General features: G+C 35.7%; 1 pseudogene; it reads left to right on the top strand.

The window, feature by feature from the left end:
* The first annotated feature begins 12,004 nt into the window (after positions 1-12,004).
* On the top strand, positions 12,005-12,518 carry LOC132684617 (transcription factor BTF3 pseudogene; annotated as a pseudogene).
* Positions 12,519-25,758: the final 13,240 nt, after the last annotated feature.

Below are 25,758 nucleotides of genomic sequence, written 5' to 3'. Positions count from 1 at the left end.
CAGAAAATAATATTACCAACTCCCTAGATACCTTTGTTATTTGGTTGGTTTACTTACTATTTATTGAACACCGGTATCTCCTGATGTAAAGAAAAAAATTTAGTCTCCTGTTATCACTTATATTCTAAAAAATACAGAGTAAAAGAAAAACATACACTTTGTAAAATACTATGATATGAAGATAATTTAGACATTATTTGTATAGTTTATCAAAGACTTTGTAAAATGGTGCCTCTTTGAGTCTACATAGAGAAACACTTTTGGGAGCTAATGTTATATGTCAAGATCATAGTCATTCAGATTCTTTCAGCATCAGCAGAACAGAGTTAGGAAAATATCTCAGTTGTTTGAATGAGCATATGTATAAAGTATAATGATCCTCTAAATTCATTTTTTTTAGCTTTTTTTAAAGTTTACTTATTTATTTAAGTAATCTCTATACCCAATATGGGTTTGAACTCATGACCCGGAGATCAAGAGTCGCATGTTCTTCCAATTGAACCAGCCATGCACCTCTCTAAATTCATTCTTTAATCACTTTACTTTCTTTAGTTTACATTCTTTACTTTAAACACTTACTGTGTGTAGAGTTTATTCTAGGTTTTTGACACTGGTAAAATGTGTACATAAAGTTGCAGTACTGGGTGGGGCTCCTGGGTGGCTCAGTCGTTAAGCATTTGACTCAGGTCAACCGCTCAGGTTATGATATCATGATTTTTGAGTTCAAGCCCCAAGTGGGGCTCTGTGCTGATGGCACGAAACCTGCTTGGGGTTCTGTTCCTCTTTTTCTGCCCTTCATCTGCTTGCTTTTTACTTCTATCTCTCAAAAAATAAATAAACATTTAAAAAAATGCAGTACTGGGAAAATGTGTACTTAATATTTTCAAAATAGAGAGAAAGTAGTAGAGTTTGGGGTATATCTTGAAATCTACCATAAATTCTATTAACATCGTTTTGTGTTCCTTTTGATTTTGCTATTCTTGTTTTTAAACTCATTACCAAATAATTGATTAAAATACTGCCTGCTTCTGCTCTGAATGTTGCCCTTTGTATCATGTCAGAAAATATATGAACTTACTTCCCTTTTGCAGTGTTTTATATCTCCCTTGTCAATTCCCAACTATTTAATTCTTCTTGCTCTGATTTGATTTCTTCTTTTTTTTTTAAGTTTATTTATTTATTTTGAGAGAGAGAGAGAGAGAGAGCGCATGTGCATGTGCCCAGAGAGGGAGAGAGAGAGAATCCCAAGCAGGGTCTGCACTGTCAGCACAGAGCTTGATCTCACAAACCCATGAAATCATGACTTGAGCTAAAATCAAGAGTCCGATGCTTAACTAACTGAGCCACCCAGACGCCCTTCTGATTTATGATTTCAATTTTTCTCCTTTTGTTATCTTTGTTTCAGATTATTTATTCTACTTTATCTGTTTTGTTCTTTTTTTTTGATAATATTTCTTTGAAACATTGCTGAGATCAAGGCAATAACACTTGACTTTGATAGCAGAGATCAGTTAGAAGTCTATTTCTTTTTGAAAAATAGCCATTTCTAGAAAGTGTTGTTGGTAAAACCAACTTTTGTTCCTTAGTGGAAATTTTTTCAGCTTTTTCTTTAAGTGTATTTTATCTGCTCATGGTGCTTCATAATACATTATAGACAATTATTTATTTATTTTATCTTCCTGAGGGGAAATGCCTGTTAAATGGTTTCTGGAACCCAGAAAGAAACTTGACTATCTCATGCTCAGGTGGGAGAACATGTGTTTGATTCCCCTTAATCTCTTGAGAAAAAGAATTTAAGATTTCTCGAACATTAATCAGAGTGTATTGACATCTGATAGCCCGTGACATATTATATGCAATAATGAATCTCTCCAATGGAGTAAAATAGCCAAATTGACAAAAATGATCTTTTGTCATTCTCATGTGAAGTAACCCAATAGTATCTACTAAATGAGTATTTCTTGTCAATATTGTGAGTTTTAAAGGAATAGGCATAACTATATTTGATATTATTTTGGGACACATTTTAAAAGGGTACTGGGGTTCCTGGGTGGCTCAGTCGGTTAAGCATCCAACTTTGGCTCAGGTCATGACCTTGCAGTTGGGTTCGAGCCCTGTGTCGGGCTCTGTGCTGACAGCACAGAGCCTGGAGCCTGTGTCAGATTCTGTGTCTCCCTCTCTCTCTGCTCTTCCCCTACTCATGCTCTGTTTCTCTTTGTCTCAAAAATAAGTAAACATAAAAAAAAAATTTTAAAGGGCACTAAAAAAGGAAAAATTAATGGCAAGATACACTACTTCTCTCATAAACCTCCCAAAGGTAATAATTATTGCTAAGAGGTTTTCTTCAAAAATGTATTAAAATTAATTTGATGACTTGTTTAGAACAAATGGCTACTTTTTTACATCCATTGTAAACCAACACATTTATTTCACATGTATCACTGTAAACCAACATTTTTATTTCACATGTATCTATCAACTGAAGTTCTTATAATTGTGAATTTTGTAAGTGCAAAAAGAAAATACATTAAATACTTTTTAATGTCATATAAAAATAGCATATGAAATTTAACCTATATTTCTTATATTTAAAGAGTATTTCTCCTTAAAAATATGTATCATTAAGTACATATATTTAAGACATGACCATTGTCAAAAGGCTGAACACTATCAGCATATAGGTATTATTTACCTTTTATTTGAGTTTTTGTAAGATGAATAAGGTCAGTGTTCCACATTTATGTTCATATGTATTTTCATTGTCATTGTTCTTGCAATGACTACTAAAAATGGACTGTTCAAAGCATGTTCATGAAAATTGTTCCTTAACTATATTTGGGAGGAAGACTTGAAATCAAACATTCTTTTTTTTAAAAAATTTCTCCTTTCCACACACCCCATCATGAATTATAACCTTCATTTTGATGAATGTTACTTCCTTCAAATATCGTTTCTTTGGTTTTTTGGTGTCTTTCTAACTAATCCTTACAACTTTTGGGTTACTTCACTTGAAAATGACAAAAGATCATCTTTTATCAGATTGACTATTTTTACTCCATAAGAGAGATTCATTATTGGAGCACCTCAGTGGCTCAGTCAGTTGAGCGTCAGACTTCAGCTCAGGTCATGATCTCATGGTTTGTGAGTTTGAGCCCTGCATCGGGCTCTCTGCTGTTGGTGCAGAGCCTACTTCAGATCCTCTCCCTCTCTCTCTGCTCCTCTCCTGCTTGTGTTCTCTCTCCCTCTCTCAAAAATAAAATAAACATTAAAAAAAGAGAGATTCATTATTGTGTATGCCATGGGTTATCAAAGTTTATCAATATTTTGAATTTTCCCCTCAAATCTGCATAGGTTCAATATACATTTTTTACATTGCATATATATAGTTTAGTCTCAGAATAATTTCTATTTCTTTATAATTACATGATGGTGGGTGGCCATTCTCTATAGTATGTTATAGAATTGGTTGGCATAACATGGTATAGACAGCAAGTCCAATAGATAGAAACCAGAGAATGGAAAGGTCAAGTTTGTCTGGAGTCTCAGTAAGTGTTTCCTAGAAGAGTTGATATGTAAATTAGATTCTTTTCTTGTATAAGTGTAGTATTTTAAAAATTTGATTTCACAGTATAAGCAAATGTGTCATATGTGGGACAAGACACATACCAGAAGTTTGGTTCAAATATTTTGTATTGGAGAAAATTAATAGATAAGAACTAATAGATAAAGACCCAAAGTTTATGTATAAATAACCCTTAAAAGATTCTTACTATTTGTAAATGTAATTAGTTTTTAACTGCTATCACTATGGCTTTGGCCTTTATTCATTTCTAAACTTATTAAAAATGAAAATAAGAAAAAAAAAGTCATAAATTTTTGTGCTTTGGAGTTGTCTCTCTCTTTTCAAGTCTGTTTGCCACATCTGAGTAGTTGCCTTGGGAAATTTTTCTTATTTTTCTCCGTAGCTTTTCCTCCTGCTGTTCCTGGGAGTTTATGTCTGATTTTGAAGTTGATTTCCTGCTTGTGGGGAAGTACTCAGGACTTGAGGGAGTTGGTCTGGAGAGACCAAGGACTTGTGCTTCTTCAGCTTATGTCTCCTTCCATAGCTGTTCCATTCTTCCGGGTGAGGTTCATAGTGATGACTTTGAAGTTCACTTCTCTAAATAGGGCATTGGTGGCCTATGGCTTGTTCATCCTGCTCCTCTGCATCTCCTCCAGGTATCAGCAGATCTTGAGGACTCAGGGTTTGCTGCTTGGAGGGCTGTTTTGGTTAGTGTGTTCATGATGACCTTGTCCATGCCTGGCAGTTCCAGCCAATGCCCAAGTATTTCCCCATCTCTATTAAAATATGACTGCATATACACTCCTCTTTTTGAGGTCACTTCTGATTTTAATCTTACTTACCATGAAATAGTCTTCATTCCAAATAGTGAACATTTATAAACTGGACCAATGCACACTATTTATTTTACCTTGGGACCAGTTGCTTGGTAAATAATCTTTACTTTCACATGAAAGTTACTGCATTGGTGTGTCAGATGTTAGATAAAATTTGTAGAATGTATCTTTCCTTCTCCACTAAAAAAATTTTATAGATATAGATATAGATATAGATATAGATATAGATATAGATACATACACACTTGTTCTGTGGATTTGGTTTATAGACAGGAAAGAAAATAGTTACCATATTTAATGTGTGAAGTGAATCATATTCTTTCAGTGGATAGATGCCTTTTTATTGAAGATCTTGGTGTAGGTAAGAAATACCTTGGGTACTACTTGGAATAGGGAAAATGAAGAAGGGATAAGGGAGAAAAATGAAACATAACACTGTGAAAGACAGGGATGAATATGATGAAATAGATACAAGCCTAATACCAATATTGGAACATCTGACATAACTTTTATATGCCTCTCTGTGTTTTGTCACTTAACATCACTAGGTAATAAGTAAAGTGATAACCTTTCTACCACCAGTTATTTTGAACACAATTTACCAATTGAGCAGAGATTATTGGTAATTGAAAAATTAATATTGATCGTATGAGAATAGAAGGATTTGAAGATAATAAAATGCTATAATTATTTCAATCTTTTAAAATCTCTTTTTCTTATCTAATTTCATTCCCTCAAAACAATCTTTGGAGGTAATGAGACCAAGTATTATTATTCCCATTTTATAGCTAAAACAGACTTAGAAGTGAAACTGTCTTCTCTAAGCCTAGTGAATGTTAGAGTCTGCTGATCTGAAGTGTCTAATGTTTGTGACCTGGAAACAAAAAATGTCTTTGTCTTGTGTATCAATATGGGCTTTTGCCTTGAAGGAAACCACCTTAGAAGCTAATCCTGGTACAGTGAGAGAGAAGAACTTTCTATTCTGGGCTATGGAGTTAGGCTGAGCATTTTCATCAGTGACTTAGACCTGATGGGAGGAAGCAGAATGAGTAATGGCTCCAAGCCTCTGTGTTTTTGCTACTTGGATCAAAGGAAATGAATGGTATTGATGCAATTTTCAGCCTCAAGGGAGGGATTCTGATTTCTGGCCCTCCAGCAAATAGTGAGATGAGTAAGAACTAACCAACAACCAGAGTCCTCCCCCTGCAGTGACGTCAGGGCTTGTTCTGAGCTCCACTTTTACCTGATGCTGGAACCCTCCCTTACCTGGCTAGTGTCTAAATGTAGGGAAAGGGCTGTCTGTATAAGATAAACAAGCTGGCCAGACTCATTGATACCTACAAGACCTATATTGGAATAAAGCATTCACTACTGGAAAGGAGGTACTTCCTTCCCCTTCCTCTGGCCACCCCATAGAGACTATGAACTCTTACGTTAGCAATTTCAGAATTCTAAAATAAAGGGAAAGAGCCTTGACTATCAAAGTGATAGTGCAGTAAGTAGGCTTTACCTTCTAACTCCTAGATCTCCAGCTTCTGGGACATGTTTTCCCAGAAAACATTTTTTTTTTTTTTTAATGTTTGTTTGTTTGTTTGTTTATTGAGAGGGAGAGAGAGAGAGTGAGTGCATAAGCGTGGAAGGGGCAGAGAGAGAGAGGGAGAGAGAATCCCAAGTAGGCTCCACACCCCCATCATAGATCCTGATGTGGGGTTCAGACCCACAAGGCATGTGATCATGACCTGAGCGGAAACCAAGAGCCAGACAGTTAACAGACTGAGCCACCCAGGTGCCCCCCTATGCTGTGTGTTTGCACCAGACTTCTGGAATCCTTGTTCTAGCAGGGATACCAAGAAATGTCAGCACCATTAGAGGGGAAAAAGGGCTTTCAGTGGATTAACCCAATTTTCTGGTCTCTTCTATGAAAAGCAGTAGTAACTAGGCTTAATCCTACTTGGGCTGTGTAAGCACACTTACAGTTCTTTTAATTATCATAACTGAAGATGTAATGGGCTTCACCAGTGGGATATCAATTTAGAATTATTTACTATGCATATTGTATCAACTCTGATCCTATTTTGTACTTCAGCAAATATAGAGAATATATTATATAATAAATACAAGTTTATTTATCTAATGGGAACAGCTCTTTTACAAGTTTCATGTGAATTGGTTATATCTGTATTTAAGAACATTTAAATTTTTAGAAAAAATATATTATTTCTCTTGTCAGTTTTAACAGTGTTTGACAGAATAGCCATAACTCTTGTTTTTAATAGGTATAATTTTATCTCCTCCTTCTAAAATGGAAAGGTTCTGAGTTCGTATTTCTTTATGATGCATTTATAAGATATTACTTTTGACAAATGTTGTAAATCTGTTTTTGTAAGAGTCTTTTGCATTTCTGGTGTTTATTTTGATGACTTTAAATTGTGTTTATTTAAACTATCTCTTGAATGGATTGAACAGAAAATAAGTACTTATTAATACCTACCAATTTTTGAAAGACAGAAAAGGACTTTTTTTCCTCAAATGAAATAAGGGTATAAAGTTGAATCATGCTATAAGTAGAAAGGAATAACTTCAGGAATTACTGCTGCTCATATAAGTTATTTTGATCTCTAATTAATTTGGGATTGCTCCCTCAATTACATGAAATATCAATTATGCCATATGTGATCTATGGTTTATGACATGTGTATTAAACTTTATATATGTGCATAAACTGGAGTAAATAGTGTAATTTTAGATGTTTTTTTCCTATAAAAATTGTCATCTTGAATTGGCAAAACATTCCTTGAATTATTAAGCCACATTCTAAAAACATTACTAAATATTAAAGGGATATTATTTACTGGTTTATAAACCTTCAAATGATTCCAAGAGTAAAGACTGAAGCAAAGAAGAAACATGTAAGTGGTAATTTATGAACATAAGGTCAAAGGACTCAGATGAGTATGGTATTGTTGACTGCTTTTTAGCATTCTTATTTGACTGGAGATGGTTTTCTGAAATCCGAAAATAAAAAAGAGGCTTAGATCACTAAGAGCTCAAATGTAGGACTACAGTTTTTTTTTTTTTTCTTTAGGTGTGTAGTTCCATTCCATGCAGACTTTTACTGTTGAAGTCAAAGAAAACACTAGTTTATCTTGTGTCCTGTGTTTTTCCTGCAATGGCAATATGGCTCTGTTACACTTAGATACACTTTATGGAACTAACAGACTTCAGGTTGTTGAAGGTGAACAAACTTGCTTGATCTCAGCAGTTATAAAAACAGAACTAGAAAAGGACTTTGTGTTTTCTACTCGGCAACTTTTCTATTTAGAGTTGGGATCCTATAGCCACTTATTGAATTCCACAAAATGACTTAGAGACAGACTTCTCAGGGGATTCTTTCTGTTTCTAAAGTGGTTAAGAGGAATGCCTGGGTGGCTCAGGTGGTTAAGCATCTGACTTCAGCACAGGTCCTGCAATGGGCTCAGTGCTGACAGCTCAGAGCCTGGAGCCTGCTTCGGATTCTGTGTCTCCCTCTCTCTCTGCTCTTCCCCCACTTGCTCTGTCTCTCTCTGTCTCTCTCTCTCTAAAAAAAATAAACATTAAAAAAATTTTAGTTTAAAGTGGTTAAGAGCTCTTAGCAGCCATGTGACCTTGGATAATCTCCCAAGACCTCAGTCTGTCCACCTGTAAAATGAGGAATAATTACAAGGAAAATAGAAAGGTTAGATTGATTCTTGTGTAGTTGGCTTAGAATTGCAGTTATCCATATGAAATCAAGGTTTTATATATACATGTAAAATAGAGAAATGCATAAAGATATACAAACATATGTATCTGGGTTTTTGCATAGTTCTGGAAAGGCCTACCAGTAAGGAAATGACCATTCTAGTAACTACCCCAAGAGTCTCTAACTTGTTTTCTAAATCTATTGCTTTCCTCCTACCAAGACCCAGGGGTGCCTAGAGAAATGAATGATTTCAGGACTGGGATACAGAAAGTGTAAGATAAACCTGGGATATTTTGTGCTAAAAAACAAAAAGAAACACAAAAACAGAACTTCCTTTAAATCTTAAATGTTTCAAAAGGTAGTTGAAACATCTCTTAAGGAAGGCATAATGCGATCTTTTAAGCCATTTTGTTTACAGGGTAAGTGCAGTAATAGTACTTTTTGTTATAGTGAAAATTATTTCGTCTGTACACTTGTATTTTAGTGTTCACTGAATCCACTCATCTGACTGGCTACTGACTGTTGGAAGGACAAGGACGATATATATCTTTCGTACTTTGTTCTGAATTACCTGATCTATGAAAGCAAAGTGACACAGATGGCAAAGATGGGCTGTGGTCCTTGTTTTCTCTCCCTTTTCAGAAATCTTCTTTCTGGGAGCATCTCCTTCACATGTGCAGATACCTCACATGTCTCCTTAAGGGTTTCCTGCTACTGTCCTTCAGAAATAGATTGTATTGTGTCAGAACTTAACCTTGGGATGAATTTGCCTCACAAAAGTCCCCTTATATCGTTGCTTATCAGCTTGGCTTCATTGTTGTAAATATCTTGTGATATTAGTCTCCCTGAGAACCATATGACCATGAAGGTAGCCTCATCTTATCTCTTTGGGAGGCCTATGTATTTTAATTGGTATTCCTAAGAAGTTAAAAGAATGAAGCACTAATGGCGTAATTTCAGGAAAATTTCCAGGCTGAGATGAGAGAAGTAATTCTCATTATGCTTTCCAAACTATACCACATCAGTGTTGGTTTATTCTTCTTGCTTATAATATTGCTCCTGCCAAAGCCGCCTTCTATTTGTGATGACGAGTAAATAAAATCATATCACTATAGTCTTATTGGGTCTATTGAAAAAAGAAAGGAAGAGGAGATTATGAATGACTTTTCCATACTCTATTTAAACATTTTTAGTCTCTTCTGTTTGAAAATAATGTATTCTAGTAGAGATGACACACTTCTCCTTACCTTTTTTGGCACCCTTAAAATAGTGAATTTTAATAGTCTCCTGTATATCTTTAGACAGTTGGATCTAAGAGCTTGCTTATGTGAGTCTTTCTGTGTCCATAGTTGTGAACCTACTAATAGATACACGAGGGCAGGCCAAAGTATGGAGTAGAGAGAAACTAAAAGCGTTGGCAGCTTTATCAAAAGAAATTGCTGCTATCTTTCATTGATTTTGAAATATTATTACGTATGTATTTGATGAATATGTTCTAGGAATGTCGAAAGGAAGACAGTGGCTGCTCGTTCTCTTACTCATTTACCTCCTTATTCTCTCATTCTGCCAGGTGCAAGAGGCCCTTGGTACTGTCAGCAGTGTGCTCCCATGACGAGAGCTTTCATGAAAAATAAGGGAAAATAAAAAAATGTATATATGGAAAACAACACAGCAGAAATTGTAGCTAATGTATAGCTAAATTAAACTGAATAATATATGACACTTACCCCACCTTAAGTGACAATTGGGCCTTGTTATTATTTGGTTCAGAAACATTGATTCTTTTTTCTGAAAAAAAGGAAAGAAAAATAAGCTTAATAGAATTTTACAAAGGAGAATCTTGTAGAACTTCAGTTTACATTTTTAAATAAATAAAGTTTGGTTTCTTTAAGAGTTTTGAGATTATGAGACCAAATACAAATTAAAAATAAGAAGCTTACCTCTCCTAACTGAAAATTAAAGAAGAGACTTCCCACTGCCTCCCTTCTCCTAGAGCATTTACTTTAGAAAACTTGTAATATTGAGGTCTTTCTTGGTCGCTTTGAAATGTATGTTAATTTTTTTAAGCAGCTAAATAAATGTCTTACCAGCCGTACAACCCAGGAATATCTTTCTCAAGGACCTGGGAGCCAGCCCCTTGAAATGTAACCATCAGGGAAGATAGAGCACCAGTTATTGTGGGAGATAGGAGCCTGACTCTGGCAGTGTCTACCTGTGCAATGTAATGCTACTTCTTGTCATAAAGATATGAGTTTATTTTTCCTGTGGACAAAGACAATTAGCAAACACAGAGTACCACCCCAATTACCAGGTGAATTTAGGATGAACTTGTGTGACAGGTGGTCCTATCTAGTCCTCTTACTTGAGGACTGGTTATGGGTTTTTGTTTTTATTTTTGAGAATATGTATATAATGGATGTTTCTATTGGCTATATAAAAGGGTAAAACTTCTTTCTGCCTTTTACAATCTCTTAGCAGATTTCCTGTGATGTGTATCACATTATGCTTTAATGCTAATGCTTATTTGATAGTAAAATTGTCTTTGTTCTCTTCTACCTTTGCAGAAAGATTTTCTGGTTTGGGAGGAGACTTGTTTTTTATTTAAAATTTTTTTTTAATGTTTATTCATTTTTGAGAGACAGAGACAGAGTGCAAATGGGGGAGGGGCAGAGAAAGGGAGACACAGAATCCAAAGCAGGCTCCAGGCTCTGAGCTGTCGGCACAGATCCTGATGTTGGGCTTGAACTCACGAACTGCAAGATCATGACCTGAGCTGCAGTCAGACACTTAACCAACTGAGCTACCCAGGTGCCCTGAGGTTTGTTTTTTAAATTCTATTTTTCCAACAGTGTTTTGGATAAAAGCCTTTAAAGTGTTAGCATTTAGCACTGTTTGGTTTTAGATGCTTCATGGGCAGTATTTGCAAGGTCACCTAGCTAGTAAATTATGAAACCAGGATTTGAAGCCAGGCATAATGAATAGCCTGCATATACATTTCACAAGGAGCTGTACTGCCTCCCTATGCAAAACTTGGGTAGGTTCTAGTACATCATTTTAGTCAGAATTCTCGTCAAGATGGTAACTACTTTGTTAGGTTATTTAGGCATAATGTAATGGTTGGGATTTCCATTTGCCTTACTAATTTTGAAAGAAAAACTCCATAAGTGTGAATTACTTTGATTTGTTGGCCAGCAATTTGGGATTTCAGGTAACTTTTAATTATGTAGTGCTTTATATCAGTACTAGCCTTTAAGTTGGTGAAGAAATGATGAGAACATTGAAAAAATACCCATTACCTTCATTTGAATGTAAATTCTACTAATCTAATTCTCTGTTGGGCTCCTGAAATCTTTTAGCTTTTTTCTTTTTATTATGCATGAAATAGCCTATTTTCATTTCCTTGTAGTCAGCATTTTCTAGAAAAATATTTTGAAACTTGTCTTGTTAGACAGATGTTAGGAAAAATCAGGCCCTGGGATATGCTGAATCACGTAGTGGGCTTGCTAATAAGACTCCAAACCCACTGGTAGAATTCTGATTGAGGGTGAATAAGAGGCCCACGCCACCCCTGACGTGGTAAGGTTTGAATGTAGGATGTTGGAAAATATCACTTGCTTCCTCTAGGTTTTATTTTCCATCTGTATGGGTTGCATGTTGTGGAAGGAGTTGAGGTGAATGCCGTGATTTCTAAAATCTTGGTTAGTGGTGGTAGGGATGGGGAGTGGAAGTGGTTGGTTGTACTCATGTGGAAAGAGAACCTTTAAAAATCAGTGAGTTAGCTGCCATTTTGTGTTCCCATGTGAGCTCACCTAATCTCAGCTGGTCTACCTGAGATCTCCTGAGCGCCAGCCCTAGTCCCCCACATGGTCCTGTTTCTGTTCCAAGATGAAATAAACTATCATGAGTTTGGGGAAACTCGGCAAACTGTAAGCACAAGTGCACGTTGGTGGGAAAAGAACTGTTACCTGACAGAAGGTGGTTCATAGAAAGGCTATAGTAGATGATAACAAATTTCAGTTCTCTTTAAAGAAGTTAGGGGTAAACAGTATCTCTAGCATTGAAAAAATGAATATGTTCACAAACCAGGGAACAGTGATCCACTTCAAGAACCCTAAGTCCAGGCATCCCTGGCAGCAAACACTTTGACTGTTACAAAGGCCACCCTGAGACCAAACAGCTGACAGAAGTGCTACGCAAGATCTTAAACCAACGTGGTACAGCAAGTCTGACTAGTTTAAGAAGAATCTATGGATGGAAAAGCACCACTCACTACCAGAGGGGATGATGATGAAGTTCCAGATCTTGTGGAAAATTTTGATGAAGCTTCCAAGAAGGAAACAAACTGAGTTGAGTCAACTTCTGAAGAAAATAAAACTTGAAGAAGTTACTGGGAGCTGCTATTTTATATTATGAGTGCTTTTTAAAAATTTTTCCATGGATATGCTAAAATCTAGATCTTTAATATTTTAAGCCCAAGCTCCTTGGACACTGCCATTCTTTTCAGTTTTTGCTTATACACAATTCATTCTTTGCAGCTAATTAAGCTGAAGAAGCCTGGGAATAAACTTTGAAACAAGGTTAATAAAGTTTTTGCCTAGTTAAAAAAAAAAAAAAAAAGAGTTAACACATCAAAATCCCAGGCAACAAAAGCTAAAATAAAAACATGAGACTATACTAAAGAGCTTCTGCACAGCAAAGGAAATAATATATTGAAAAGGCAACCTACAGAATAGGAGGAACAATTTTTTTTAATTTCAATTATAAAATTTTAAAGGTTATTTATTAATTTTGAGAGAGAGAGAGGTACAAATAGGGGAGAGGTAGAGTGAGAGAGAGAATGCCAAGCAGGCTCTGCACTGTGTCAGCACAGATGTAGGGCTTGATCCCACAAACCATGAGATTATGAACTGAGCTGAAACCAAGAGTCAGAGGCTTAATCGACTGAGCCACCCAGGTTCCCTTGGGAGGAACTAATTTATACTAACCTGTGATGAGGGGTTAATGTCCAAAATATGTATAAAGAACTCATAACTTTATAGCAAAAACAAACAAACAAAAAATAACAAAACTCCAAAAAACCCCAAATAATACAATTAAAAAACAGGCAAAGGACCCAAATAGATATTTTGGATGATCTACAAATGGCCAATATATATATAAAAGGTGCTCAACATCATTACTCATCACGGAAATCAAATCAAAGCCATAATGATATATTCGCTTACACGTGTACTGTTAGGATGGTTGTAATAAAAACAAAACAAAACAAAACAAAAAAAAAAAAAACAAGAGATAACAGATACTGGAGAGGATGTAGAGAAAAGGAAATTCTCCTTTCTTTCTTTCTTTCTTTCTTTCTTTCTTTCTTTCTTTCTTTCTTTCAAGAGCAGGGTAAGGACAGAGGGAGAGGGAGAGAATCTCAAGCAGTCTTCATGCCCAGCATGGAGCCTAATGCAGGACTCAATCTCATGACTGTGAGATCATGACTGGAGCTGAAATCAAGAGTCAGACACTCCACCAACTGAGCCACTGAGATGCCCCTAGAAAAGGAAATTCTTAATACACTTTTGGAAGGAACATAAAATCATACAGTCATATGGAAAACAGTATGAAGATTCCTCAAAAAATTGAAAATAAACTTCTATGTAATCTAGTAATCCCACACCTGACTATATTTCTGAAGAAATGAAATAAGTATCTCAAAGAGATATCTGCATACCCATATTCATTGCATCATTATTCACAATAGCCAAGATATGGAAACAGCTAAGTGTTCATCAATGGATGAATGGATAAAGAAAATGTGACATGTATACACAATGGAATATGAATTGGCCACAAAAAGGAGGAAGTCCTGCCACTTGTAGAACATGGATGAATCTGGAGAGCATTATGCTAAGTGAAATAAGCCAGAGAGAGAAAGACAAATACTGTATGACATTATTTATATGTGGAATTAAAAAAAAAAATCTCATTACACAGAAACAGATAATAGAAAGGTGGTTCTCAGGGGCCGGGGAGGAGAAAATGGGTTGGTGTAGATCAAAGGGTACAAATTTTCAGTTATTAGAAAAATAAAAGTTCTGAGGATCTGTATGGCATGGTGACTAGAGTTAATAATATGGTGTCATGTGTTTGAAATTGCTGAGAGATCTTAAGTGTTCGTACCACATATACACAAAAAAGAGCTAATTATGTGAAGTGATAGATATGTTAATTATCTTGATCTTGGTAATCGTTCTAAAGTATATATGTACATCTAATCATCATGTACACTTCAAATATTATGTTTGTTAGTTATTCTTCAGTAAGTTAAACAGACCAATTGTGAAGAATAGAAATGAAATGGTCATCTGGTTGGTGGGTGCTCCCCCTAGCTCTTTCTGTATTTAGCATCTTGTTACAACAGAATATTATTCAGAAATCAGTCTTTTGTCTATTTCCAAAATAATGACTGATGTTTTTCCTTATCCTTTATATTTCAGCTTCTTCTTTGGGAAATGTTTTAGAGAAGTTTGGTTTCCTTACCTCCACTCCAAAATATGTTTCTTCCCCTACGATTATTTTCTAAAATATCACCACATTATTTTTCACTTCTAGCAATAATAAATCTAGCACAATATAGACTATTTACAGTCAGTTGTCATTATTTGAAGTACTTATGTCTGTAAAGTCTTCACAAACACTAAAATAACAAATACTGACCCGTGGTTCCTAGGTTCCTGTGATCTGCCTTTGGTCACACATTTTTATCAACTGAGTAACACACACCCTGTTTTATGTATGTTTTTGTTGACAAACATCTTATTTAGTATGTGTTGTTAATGCAATTAACATTGAACTCATGGCCAGTAACACTCTCATACCTGAATAAAGCTTATGTCACTCTCGTATTTTTCCTTAAGGCACATCACAGACTTTTTGTGTTTAGGAACACTGGACAGCATTCCAGCATGACCCACTCTAAACAGTGAAATTAGCGATGAAAAGCACAAAATGAGAAAAAACATGGCATTGAGGAGAACGGGAAACAGACACCTGTTTACAGGATGGAGCTATCTTTGCACTATATCTGACTCTTCTTTGGTCTCCTACATGAATGGTGCTCATTGAGGTGAAAGTTAGAGTTAGTCTGAGAATGAGTGTAGACACAGCAGGGCAAGTGGTGAGAAGGGGGAGGTGAACTTTGTCCTTCTGTCCCAGCAAGTATTCCTGTGAATTGAAGCTGATTGGAGGATAACGATATGAAATCACATAAGACACTTGTACAAAAGTTGTGTCTCCTGGAATTTTCTTGTATTGCTACATCCTGTGGAGATCCTGTTACCAATATCTGTGCAAAAACATATGCTGGTCGGGAAGAACAGTAGAGGCTCACACACTTCTATGGCTTTTTCTTGCAAGTGGCACAACCAGTCCTGGCAAAGGCAACATGCAGGCTCCGCTTCTGGGGTCACCTTGGTACCCTGTACCCTTTAGACATGCCTAAGTTTTAGTGGTCCTTATTTCCCTTCTGCTGACAGTGACTTGTGTCTCTTATTGAAACCACCTTTCGTCCACTCTTGGTCCACGTGGCTCTACTATGGTTAATGTAAACTCACTTGCCCCTAACTTTAACATGGTCATGTGGCCCAGACTTTGCTAACTGGAGCACCAACATCTTACTGACAAATGTATAAACCCAGACATTCCCAGAATTTTTTTTTTTCAAAAACTAAACTTTTTTTAAGCTAAATTTGCTAGGTTCATGGAATATATAATTGAAATTCTTTTGTACTTTTTGTCCTATTGTGGGGAGATTCTGTCTTATAAAAAAGTTATTGCAGAGAAATCAGAGAAGATAGGGAGATAGATGCTTAATGACCTCTGAGCACCTGGACTGTGCTTTAACAGAATCTGAATGTGAGGTTATAATTTTTTTTGTTAGTTTCTGTCACTTTCAACCCCCAAAATCCTAAATAATAATTGTGACAATGCTACAACTATAAGAATAAAAGTCAGCAATCAAGACAATTTTGGTTATGCCAATTCATCATAAAGCAGAATTAACTTAATGGTAGTTGACAAAAAGAACTTTGTGAGTAATCTTTATGAAGTATTTTAAAATGTGCAATAGAACTTAGCTTACAAGGGAGAGGGAGACCTAGGAGATTTGATAATAATAGAGAAAAGCACAAGTGTTTCTATAATTTTTACCTCCAGAGAAAGACGTGTGTTACACCTGTGTTGTTTATAATAGTATCCATAGCTCTTATCAAAATGCTAGGGAACAGGATAAACCTTCAATAAATGTTTGATGAAGGAGCACCTTGAATGAATGAGGCATGGGAATATTGCCAAATACCTAGGAAATTGAGAGGGAAGGAATGGATTATTGTAAAGAAACAGAACTCAAGAATTAATGTCATATTTTTCAGAGAGAGAGAGAGAGAGAGAGAGAGAGAGTTCCTCTACATTATATAATATGATGTAAAAGCTGAGAGAGGTCACATAAAACAAAATTAAACCACACATTTATTGTGTTACTATGTCCTGTGTAATGTTAAATATTCTAGGGTAATTTTTATGGGATGGTGGGAAAGGATAGTTTAATATGGATTTATTAGAGGGGAAAGCAGAGTTAATTTGGTTAATTAATTCTTTTATTCTATAATAAAATCTAATAAAAGCTATGCCTCAGAAAGAAATATTGTAAGAGTCTATATCAGTATCAAATAAAAGCATATCCAGACAGATAAGGAGAGATTTTATTCAAAAAGTATGTCACACTATGGAGAACACTCTGATTTCAGACATCTGCAAGCATATCAGAATCAAACAGAAAAGTCTTTTCTTTTATAGAGAGAAGTAAGCAGGACTAGTGGAAACTTTGAAGGGGACATTGGCAAGTGAGGGAGAATGAGCAGATAGCATCTTGGGTTTGGTCTGGCAGTAAATGTGTCTCCCTGTGATGAGCAGATTCTTTGTACTGGAGGACAAGGGGCATGTTTTGCCTTTAAACCCTTGCTTCGCCCCAGGAGCTTGGGGAGAGCCATATTCAGGGATCTGTTGGGAGGACAGAAGACTGACTAAACTTAGGTCAGATAAAGCAGGGGATAAGGGACAGGCAGTTGTGAACATGTGGTCATTAGTTGGAGTAATAGAAAGTGTGAGAAATGTCTTGAATTATTCCAGTGCAAAATATTTCCAAGGAATATATAGAAATTCTGCAGAGTAGGTGAACATGAACTGATGAGCCAGAACAGTGGGAATTTATAAACTTGTCCAAGTTAGAATCTAAAGGGAAGGGCTGATATTATTCATATGAAGAACTATGATTGGAAAAGTAAAATGTTTCATATTTATGCCCAGATTAGTTAAGATATTTCCTCAAACTTCTCACTTAGTAATGACATGAAAGGTGGGATTTGAGATACCCTAAAAGTAGCCGGTATTTTAGGCAGGTGAATTAGAAATTAGTATGGTGTGAGGTATTGTGAGTACTTTCAAAACCATAGACATGATGGTCATTATTCAGTAAGTCACCAAAACATGTCAAAATAGGAAGTTCTGGCATGCAAGAATAAACAAACAGAACCAGCAAATTAATAATAAACTGATGCTCAAGTGAATATCCTGTGTATGTTTTTGCATATATCCTGTCAGAGTAAAGAGTACTGAGTTTGTGTGACCTGCACACACATTATAATTTTATATAATTATAATATTCTAATAATAATAATAGCAATGATATGGGATAATAATTAAAACTTATACAAACAGCATAATATGTGAGGCACATTCTAAGCCCTTTATATATGTAATGTTCAATTTTTACAATCATCCAATGAGGTAGGACTTTTTTAAAATTTCACTTTTATAAGAACAGGAACCCTAGAAACAGGCTGACTATATGGTCAAAGGTCATACTTTGCTCTTACCTATTATTAGATATCAATGGAGCAGGGGGAAGATACCAATGGATGTTCTACCTTTTGTAGGTGTGTGTGAGAACACTTACGTTCTACTCTTTTAGCAAATTTTAATCATACATCATTGTCAATTATAGTTGTCATGTTATACATGAGATGCTCAGACTGTATATTGCAAGTTCGTACCCTTTACCAACATCTCCTGTTTTCCCCATCCCTCAGCCGCTGGCAACTACCATTCTACCCTCTATCTATGGGTTTGACTTTTTCCTTTTTATATTTGACATATAAGTGATGCCATGTAGTATTTGTTTTTCTCTGTCTGGCTGATTTCTCTTAGCATAATGGTCTCTAGATTAATCCGTGTTGTTGCAAATGCCATTACTTCCTTCTTTTTTAAGGCAAAATAACATTCCAATACACATGTATATGTGCACACACACACACACACACACACACACACACACACACACCATATCTTTATCCAATCCAATTATCCACTGACAGACACTTAGGTTGTTTCCATAACTTGGTTATTTGTGAATTATTCTGCAGGGAACATAGAAGTACAAGCAGGATTCTACACATTCTATGTTTTCATTTTCATTCAGTTCAGAATCCTTTCTAACTCTTTGAGTTAATGATTTCATTTCCATGAGATATATACCCAGAAGTGGGATCAATGTGTAAAAATAATCTATTTTTAATTTCTTAAGAAAGCTCCACACTCTTTTTCCTAGTGGCTATATCACTTTATATTGCCATCAAGACTATATAATGGTTCTTTTGCTCCACATCCTTACTGGCATTTATTATATCTGGTCTGTTTGGTAACAGCCTCCTTGTCAGTGTTTTGGAGGAGTTTGAGTTGGATTGGCATTAATTCTTTAAATGGTTGATAGAATTCACCAATGAAGCCATCTGGTCTTAGACTTTTCTTTGTTGGGAAATTTTTGATTACTGAATCAATCTACTTACTGGTAATTGTTCTGCTCAGGTTTTTTATTTCTTCATCATTTGGTCCTGGGAAGTATAATGTTTCTAGGAATTTATCCATTTCTTTTAGGTTATCTAATTTGTGTATAATTGTTCATAGTAATTTATTATGATCTGTAGTATTTCTGTAATGTTTCCTCTTTGATTTCTGACTTTATGTATGTGAAGCCTCCCTTTTTGCTAATTAATCTAGCTAAAAGTTTGCCAATTCTGTTTATCTTTCCAAAAAACCAGCTCTTAGTTTCATTGATCTTTTCTATTTTTCTTTTTGTAGTCTCTGTCTTGTTTATTTCTGCTTTGACCTTTTGTTATTTCTATCCTTCTACTGACTTTGGGACTTAGACTGTCCCTTTTCTATTCTAGTTCCTTGAAGCATAATGTTACGTTGTTTATTTGAGAACTTTGTTTTTGCTTAATGTAAGCATTTATCTCTCTAGTTTTCCTTCCTTTAATTTTGCTACATCCCATAAGTTTTGGTGTGTTGTGCTTCCATTTTCTTTTGTCTCAAGATACAGTTTTAAAAATTTCTTCTTGACCTTTTGGTTGTTTAGGAGCATGTTGTCTAATCTCCACATATTTGTGAATATTCTAGTTTTCCCCTTGTAATTTATTTCTGTTGTCATATTCATTGGTCATAAAAGATGCTTGATATGATTTCAATCTTATTACACGTATGGAGACTTACTTTGTGGCCTAATGTGTGTTCTATCCTGGAAAATGTTCTATGTGTGCTTGAGAATAATGTGTGTTCCATTGCTGTTGGATGGAATGTTCTGTATGTGTCTGTTAGGTATACCTGGTCTAATGTGTAGTTTAAGTTCAGTTTTTTTCTTAATGATTTTCTGTCTGGTTGAGCTCTCCATTGCTGAAAGTGGGGTATTGAAGTTTCTTACTATTATTGTATTACTGTCTACTTCTCTCTACAGATCTGTTAATATTTGCTTTATATATTTAGGTGCTGCTATGTTTGGTGCATAAATATTACAGTTGTTATGACCTTTGAATTCATCCCTTTATCATTATATAACTTTATTTGTTTCTTATTACACTTATTGGCTTAAAGTCTGTTTTGTCTCATATAAGGATAGCTATCCTTGGTTTCTTTTGGTTTCCATTTGCATGGAATATCTTCTTCCATCCTTTCGCTTTCAATCTTTGTGTGTCCTTAAAGTGAAAGTGAATCTCTTGTAAATTGCATATATTTGGGTCTTATGTTTTCATCTATTCAGCCATTCTGTGTCTTTAGATTGGAGAATTTCATCCAGTTATATTTACATTGATTGTCTAAGGGTACATAACTACTCTGGCCTTTTTGTTCATTGTTCTCTGGCTTTTTTATAGTTTCTTTGTTCCTTTATACTTCTCTTGCTCTCTTTCTTTGTGTTTTGATGATATTATGTCACAGTATGCTGTGATTGTTTTCTCTTGATCTTTTGTGTATCTACTATAGGATTTTGTTTTGTGTTTACTAGAAGGTTTTCACAAAACATCTTATAGTTTTATAAGAGTGTATTTCAAGCTACTATCATTTCCAATACATACAAAAGTTTTGCAGTTTGACATTCCCCTATCCTACATGTTATGTTTTTGATGTCACAATTTACATCTTTTTATATTGTGTATCCCTTAAGAAGTTATTGTAGTTATAGTTATTGTTAATACTTTTGTCTTTTAACATTTTTATAAGGGTAAAATCACCAAGTGATTTACCTACCATCCCACAGTATTATAGCATTCTGAATTTAATTATATTTACCTTTTTCTAGTGAGTTTTAAAGTTTCATATGCTTTACTGCTACTAATTAATGTCCTTTTGTTTAGCTTGAAGAAGTCCCTTTAACATTTCTCGTAAGGCTGGTCTAGAGGTGATGAACTCCTTCAACTTTTGTTTGTCTGGGAAGCTTTTTATCTCTTCTTCAAATTTTAAAGAGAACATTGCTGAGTAAAGTTTCTTGGTCAGCAGATATTTTCTTGCAGCACTTTGAATATATCATCTTACTCCCTCGTGGTGTGTAAGATTTCTTCTGAAAAATCCACTGATGATGTTATAGGGATTCCCTTGTATATAAGTAGTTGCTTTTCTCTTGGTGCTTCTAAGATTTTTGATTTTTCTTTAAATCCTAACAATTTAATTAAAAAGCACTTAATGTGGGTATCTTTGTTTTTATCCTATTTGATACTCTGGGCTTCCTAGATCTGGATGTCTGTTTATTCCTTTAGGTTAGGGAAATTTTCAGCCATTTTTTCTTTGGAAAAAACATCCTGCCCCTTTCTCTGTCTCTTCTCATTTTGGGATCCCTATAATGAGTATATTGACAGTATCCCATAAACCTTTAAGTCATCTTCACTCTTTTTCACTCTTTTTTATTAGTTTGTTTTTGTTTCTCTGATTGAATGAATTCCACTATCTTGTCTTCAAGTTTGCTATTTCTTCTGATTAATCAAATCTGTTGTTGAACCTCTCTGTTGAATTATTCAATTCAGTTAATAATATGTTCCTCAGCTCTGTGATTTTCTGGTAGTACCTTTTAAATATTTTCTCTTTGTTGAAATTCTCACTTTGTTCATACGTTGTTTTCCTGAATTTCTTTATAACCATATTTTGAACTCTCTAATGGGTAAATCCCTTATCTCTATTTCATTAAGATTGATTTATGGAAATGTATCTTATTTTTTGTTTGTAACATATTCTCCTACTTTATTTTCCTTGATTGTCTATTTTGGTTTCTGCACGTTAGCCACATCTCCCAGTCTTTAAAGATTGGTTTTGTGTAGGCAAGTGCCTTGTCAATCAGTGTGACCAGAGTTCCTGGTTGCCTCTCAAACTCTTGTTATTTCAGTGCTGCCATATTTGTTCCTAGTGGCTCTAGTAGTTGAGTGTGTGTCGAGACATGCCAGTGTCCCTAAGGGGAGACTTGAAGTCAGCACCTAGATGCAGGCTGAGTAGAAGTTGGGTTGTCAGACAGAAGTGGGGAGAGTGTGAAACTGGGAGATTGACATTTTTGCCTGTTCTCTTGACCTGAGGCCTGGTGTATAATTGTGAGCCACAGAAGCTTTTAAGCTGTTTGTTTGTCATAGTCTTGGGGAACTCATGAATATAAGCCCCATTTATTATCAGATATAGGTGATTTGGGGGCCTATCCCTTGGGTGGGAGCCATAAAGTTTGAGATGTTAGATGTCCCAAAGTCTTTGCTCCTCAGGGAGAAGCTGAGAGTTGGGGTTCTCACCTGACTTTACAGCTATGTGCTGGGATATAATTTGTGGTGAGAGTTTGTCTCAGCCTTTCCTATCCGTTTTGATACTGGTATTTTCTCAGTCACCTGTGTAAATGAGTCATTCAACTAGATTCTGGATTTCTCTCAGAGGGAATTACTCTGTATACAGATGTATATTTGAGCCATCCACGGGAGAAGGGAAAATCAGGAGCCTCCTGTGTCACCATCATTTTTGAGATGTGTAGTCTTTGCAGATAGCTTTTGAACTTTTTTGGAGCAAGATTTGAAGCCAATTCAGTAATTGCCATAGGATGTTGTTTGTACTGAAATTGCTATCATAATCAATATTAACCTATTGTATATCTAAATTTGTAATCATATTTTAGCATTTCCTCTTCCATTAATTATCCATAGTCTTAAATTTTTCTGTGTACCAGGACACTATTTATCTATTTCCTTCATTAGTACATTTTATAAATTTTGGCTAACTTTTTATTTGTGTGAGAGTCAGGTTTCAACTATTTTGAAAACTATCAGCAAATATTGACCAGGTTTATTTCTTTTGACCTCTTTTTATGAATCCATCACCCTCTTCAGCGTATACATTTTTCTTTAGAGGAAGTAAAAACTATAATCCAGATATAGCTGAGTTTATAGGCCTAGGAGATATTCTTCTACCTGACTCTAAATATGAATTTAATTAGTTCAATTCACATGTGTTGTTGTCAACTACGAGTTGTGGGGATGTCCAGGCTGGGTTAAAGGAGTCCAGTCGGGCCCGGGATATGTGACCTGAGAGAAGAATGGGTCACAAGCATGGAGGGGTGAGTCGTAAGTACAACAGCTGACATGTGTTCTGTGAAGCGTAATTTCCAGGTGTGATTATCAGGTAAGGATGACAGCCTATGACTGTAAAACTAAGAAACTAACCATACCTGCTCCCTCAAAAAGTCATGAAATAAGCCAAGACCAAGGCACCAACTGCCTATGTAATTTTCTCACTTATGAGGTAATCTTCAGATACTAGCACAATGCAGTGTTATAACACTAGTCAGGTACTTAGTTAAATATGTACGTCCACCTGATGATGAACTGTGACAGGCTGCAGATGGATTCACAGTAATAGGAACAGCAGCATATTGCTTTCCCAGTTTTAATTTAGCAGCAGGATGGGGAAGAGCTGCTTCTGACACTGTACAGGCCTGTGGGCCACGTGGGATAACGTAATGATACTCTATGTCCACAAAGAACATTCACATCACTAGTACACATGAATTCTCAGTGCCGGCCTCACTTCAACCCTGTAGTTGTCTTCATGAGCCGGGTTCATTTTCTTGCTCCTGAAATTACTCTCCTCATTAGAACTGCTTTTGGATCCCTCAGCACCTGCATTTCAGTGAATATGTTATAAATATAGAAGAGTACACATGTATAAATAATATGTATGTATGTATGCATGCAAAGACAAAAAATGTACGTGTGCATGCGTATATGTATAGAATGGCTTTAATGAGATGCGATGCACACACCACAAAATTCGCCCACTTAAAGTGTACAATTCAGTGATTTTTAGTATATTCACAGAGTTGTGCAGCTATCAGAATATGGTTATTTTTAAAATTTCCTTCGACTTTTGTCAGGTTCTGGAGTATGGAAACTGGATATAAATCTGGAAAAAATGAAAATTAACAACAGCAGCAGTACTAACAATCATAGTTTGAGTCTGACTGGTACCTTCAAATCTATCACCTTATTTAAGCACCCAACAACCATACAAGATAGGTATTAATTCAATTTAAAATGAAAATCACTGGTGCAAAAAGGTAAAATACTATATCTGAGGTTAAAATAATTGGCCTATACTAAATGAAATAAGTAAGACCGAGAAATACAAATATCATATTATTTAACTCATATGTGGAATCCAAAATAAAAACAAAAAAATTAATAAGCAGGAAGCATATTCAGAACTTTAGAGATAACACACTGATGGTTGCCAGAGGGAGGGAAGTGGGGGGAGGGCAAAATGGGTGAAGGGGTGTGGAAGTTATGGCAGGAATAAATCATGGGGATAAAAGGCACAGGGAATACATTCGATGATACTGTGATGGATGGCAGCTACATTTGTGGTGAGCACAGCACATAGAGTTGTTGCATCACTATGTTGTACACCTGAATGTCACATTGTGTGTGAACTAGAAAAAAAACTTGGCAAAGCCAATATTTGATCTGATGTCACCGTACTGGTATAATTCCTTATCCTGCTAACTCCATGAATGTATTCACTTTATGTGGTATAATTCACTCTCTGGAATTTATTAGCCTAGTATTTCCATCAGTGTAATGCCTTCTGACTTTCCTTATTACTTTGTGCATAACTTGTTCAGTTGATCATTTAGTTTTGTATGATAGCTATGCTGCTTTTACTTCCACACATAATCTAAAATGTCTCACTTTATTTTGACTGTTTTCTAAAAACAAACATGTGTCTCAGAGGACAGAGCTTTACCCAGGGAAGGTGGGAGGAGGCAAGGTGAGCGGATGGGAAGGGGTCATCTGAGGTAAAGCCCTGAAGTGCTGGCAGTTGTGTGTGAGTTAGAAGATGGCAGGCTTCACACACCTAGTGTGCTGGAGGAATTGTGAAAAGCAAGAAGAGCATATGCTCGTGGCTTTTGCCATTATCACAGTGTTAACCATGCCCACATCCCCTCTCACTAAGCCTGGAAAAAAATCTGCCTGAAAGTTCTTTAGCATCCATTCCTCTCTACCTGTTTGATATTACACTCGATAATTTTGTTTGGCTTCTCTGTCTCGACCTTGCTTCATCTACTGAAACTTCCTCTCCTGCAGTTGTCCACTCCCACCCTATGAATAACTCTCATTTTCTGATTATTATGCATAAATAGAATGTGCAACTACTTAGAAAGGGCCATGCTCTGCTAAGGAGACTCAGGTCAAAATGATGGACAGCCTATTAGTTTGAAAACAAAATTATACCTTTTTATATTTGTATTTGTTTTAGTTTTATTTACATTTATTTATAATACTTGATTAATTTTAAATTGGATATAATATGAAAAATCTGTAAGAGCTCTCATGTAATACAACAAGAAGTCAAAGTTTAAAATGCCGAGAAACACTGGCCTTTTTTTGTTTTTTAAATGTTTTAATGTTTATTTATTTTTGAGAGAGATTGAGAGAGAGCCAGTGAGCATGAGCAGGGGCAGAGCAGAGAGAGAGGGAGACACAAAATCTGAAGCAGACTCTAGGCATCTGACTGTCAGCACAGTGCCCAACACGGGGCTTAAACTCACGGAGTGTGAGATCATGACCTGAGTTGAAGTTGGATGCTTAACCAACTGAGACACCCAGGTGCCCAACATTGACCTTTTTGACAGGCTTATCTTGAGAACGAGAGAGGGTTTTTATTGTGTAGAATTTTGGGCGAGAGAAGATGAATAATGTTTCAGGGCCTTCCGTTCCTTTCGTTAGTACTAGTCTGCTCCTCTTTCTTCC

The sequence above is a fragment of the Panthera onca genome, chromosome D2 (assembly GCF_046562875.1).
Source record: "Panthera onca isolate mPanOnc1 chromosome D2, mPanOnc1 haplotype 2, whole genome shotgun sequence".
NCBI classification, from domain to species: Eukaryota; Metazoa; Chordata; class Mammalia; order Carnivora; family Felidae; genus Panthera; species Panthera onca.
Note: the sequence above shows the minus strand (reverse complement) of the source record. Positions and strands in the feature narration are given on the sequence as shown.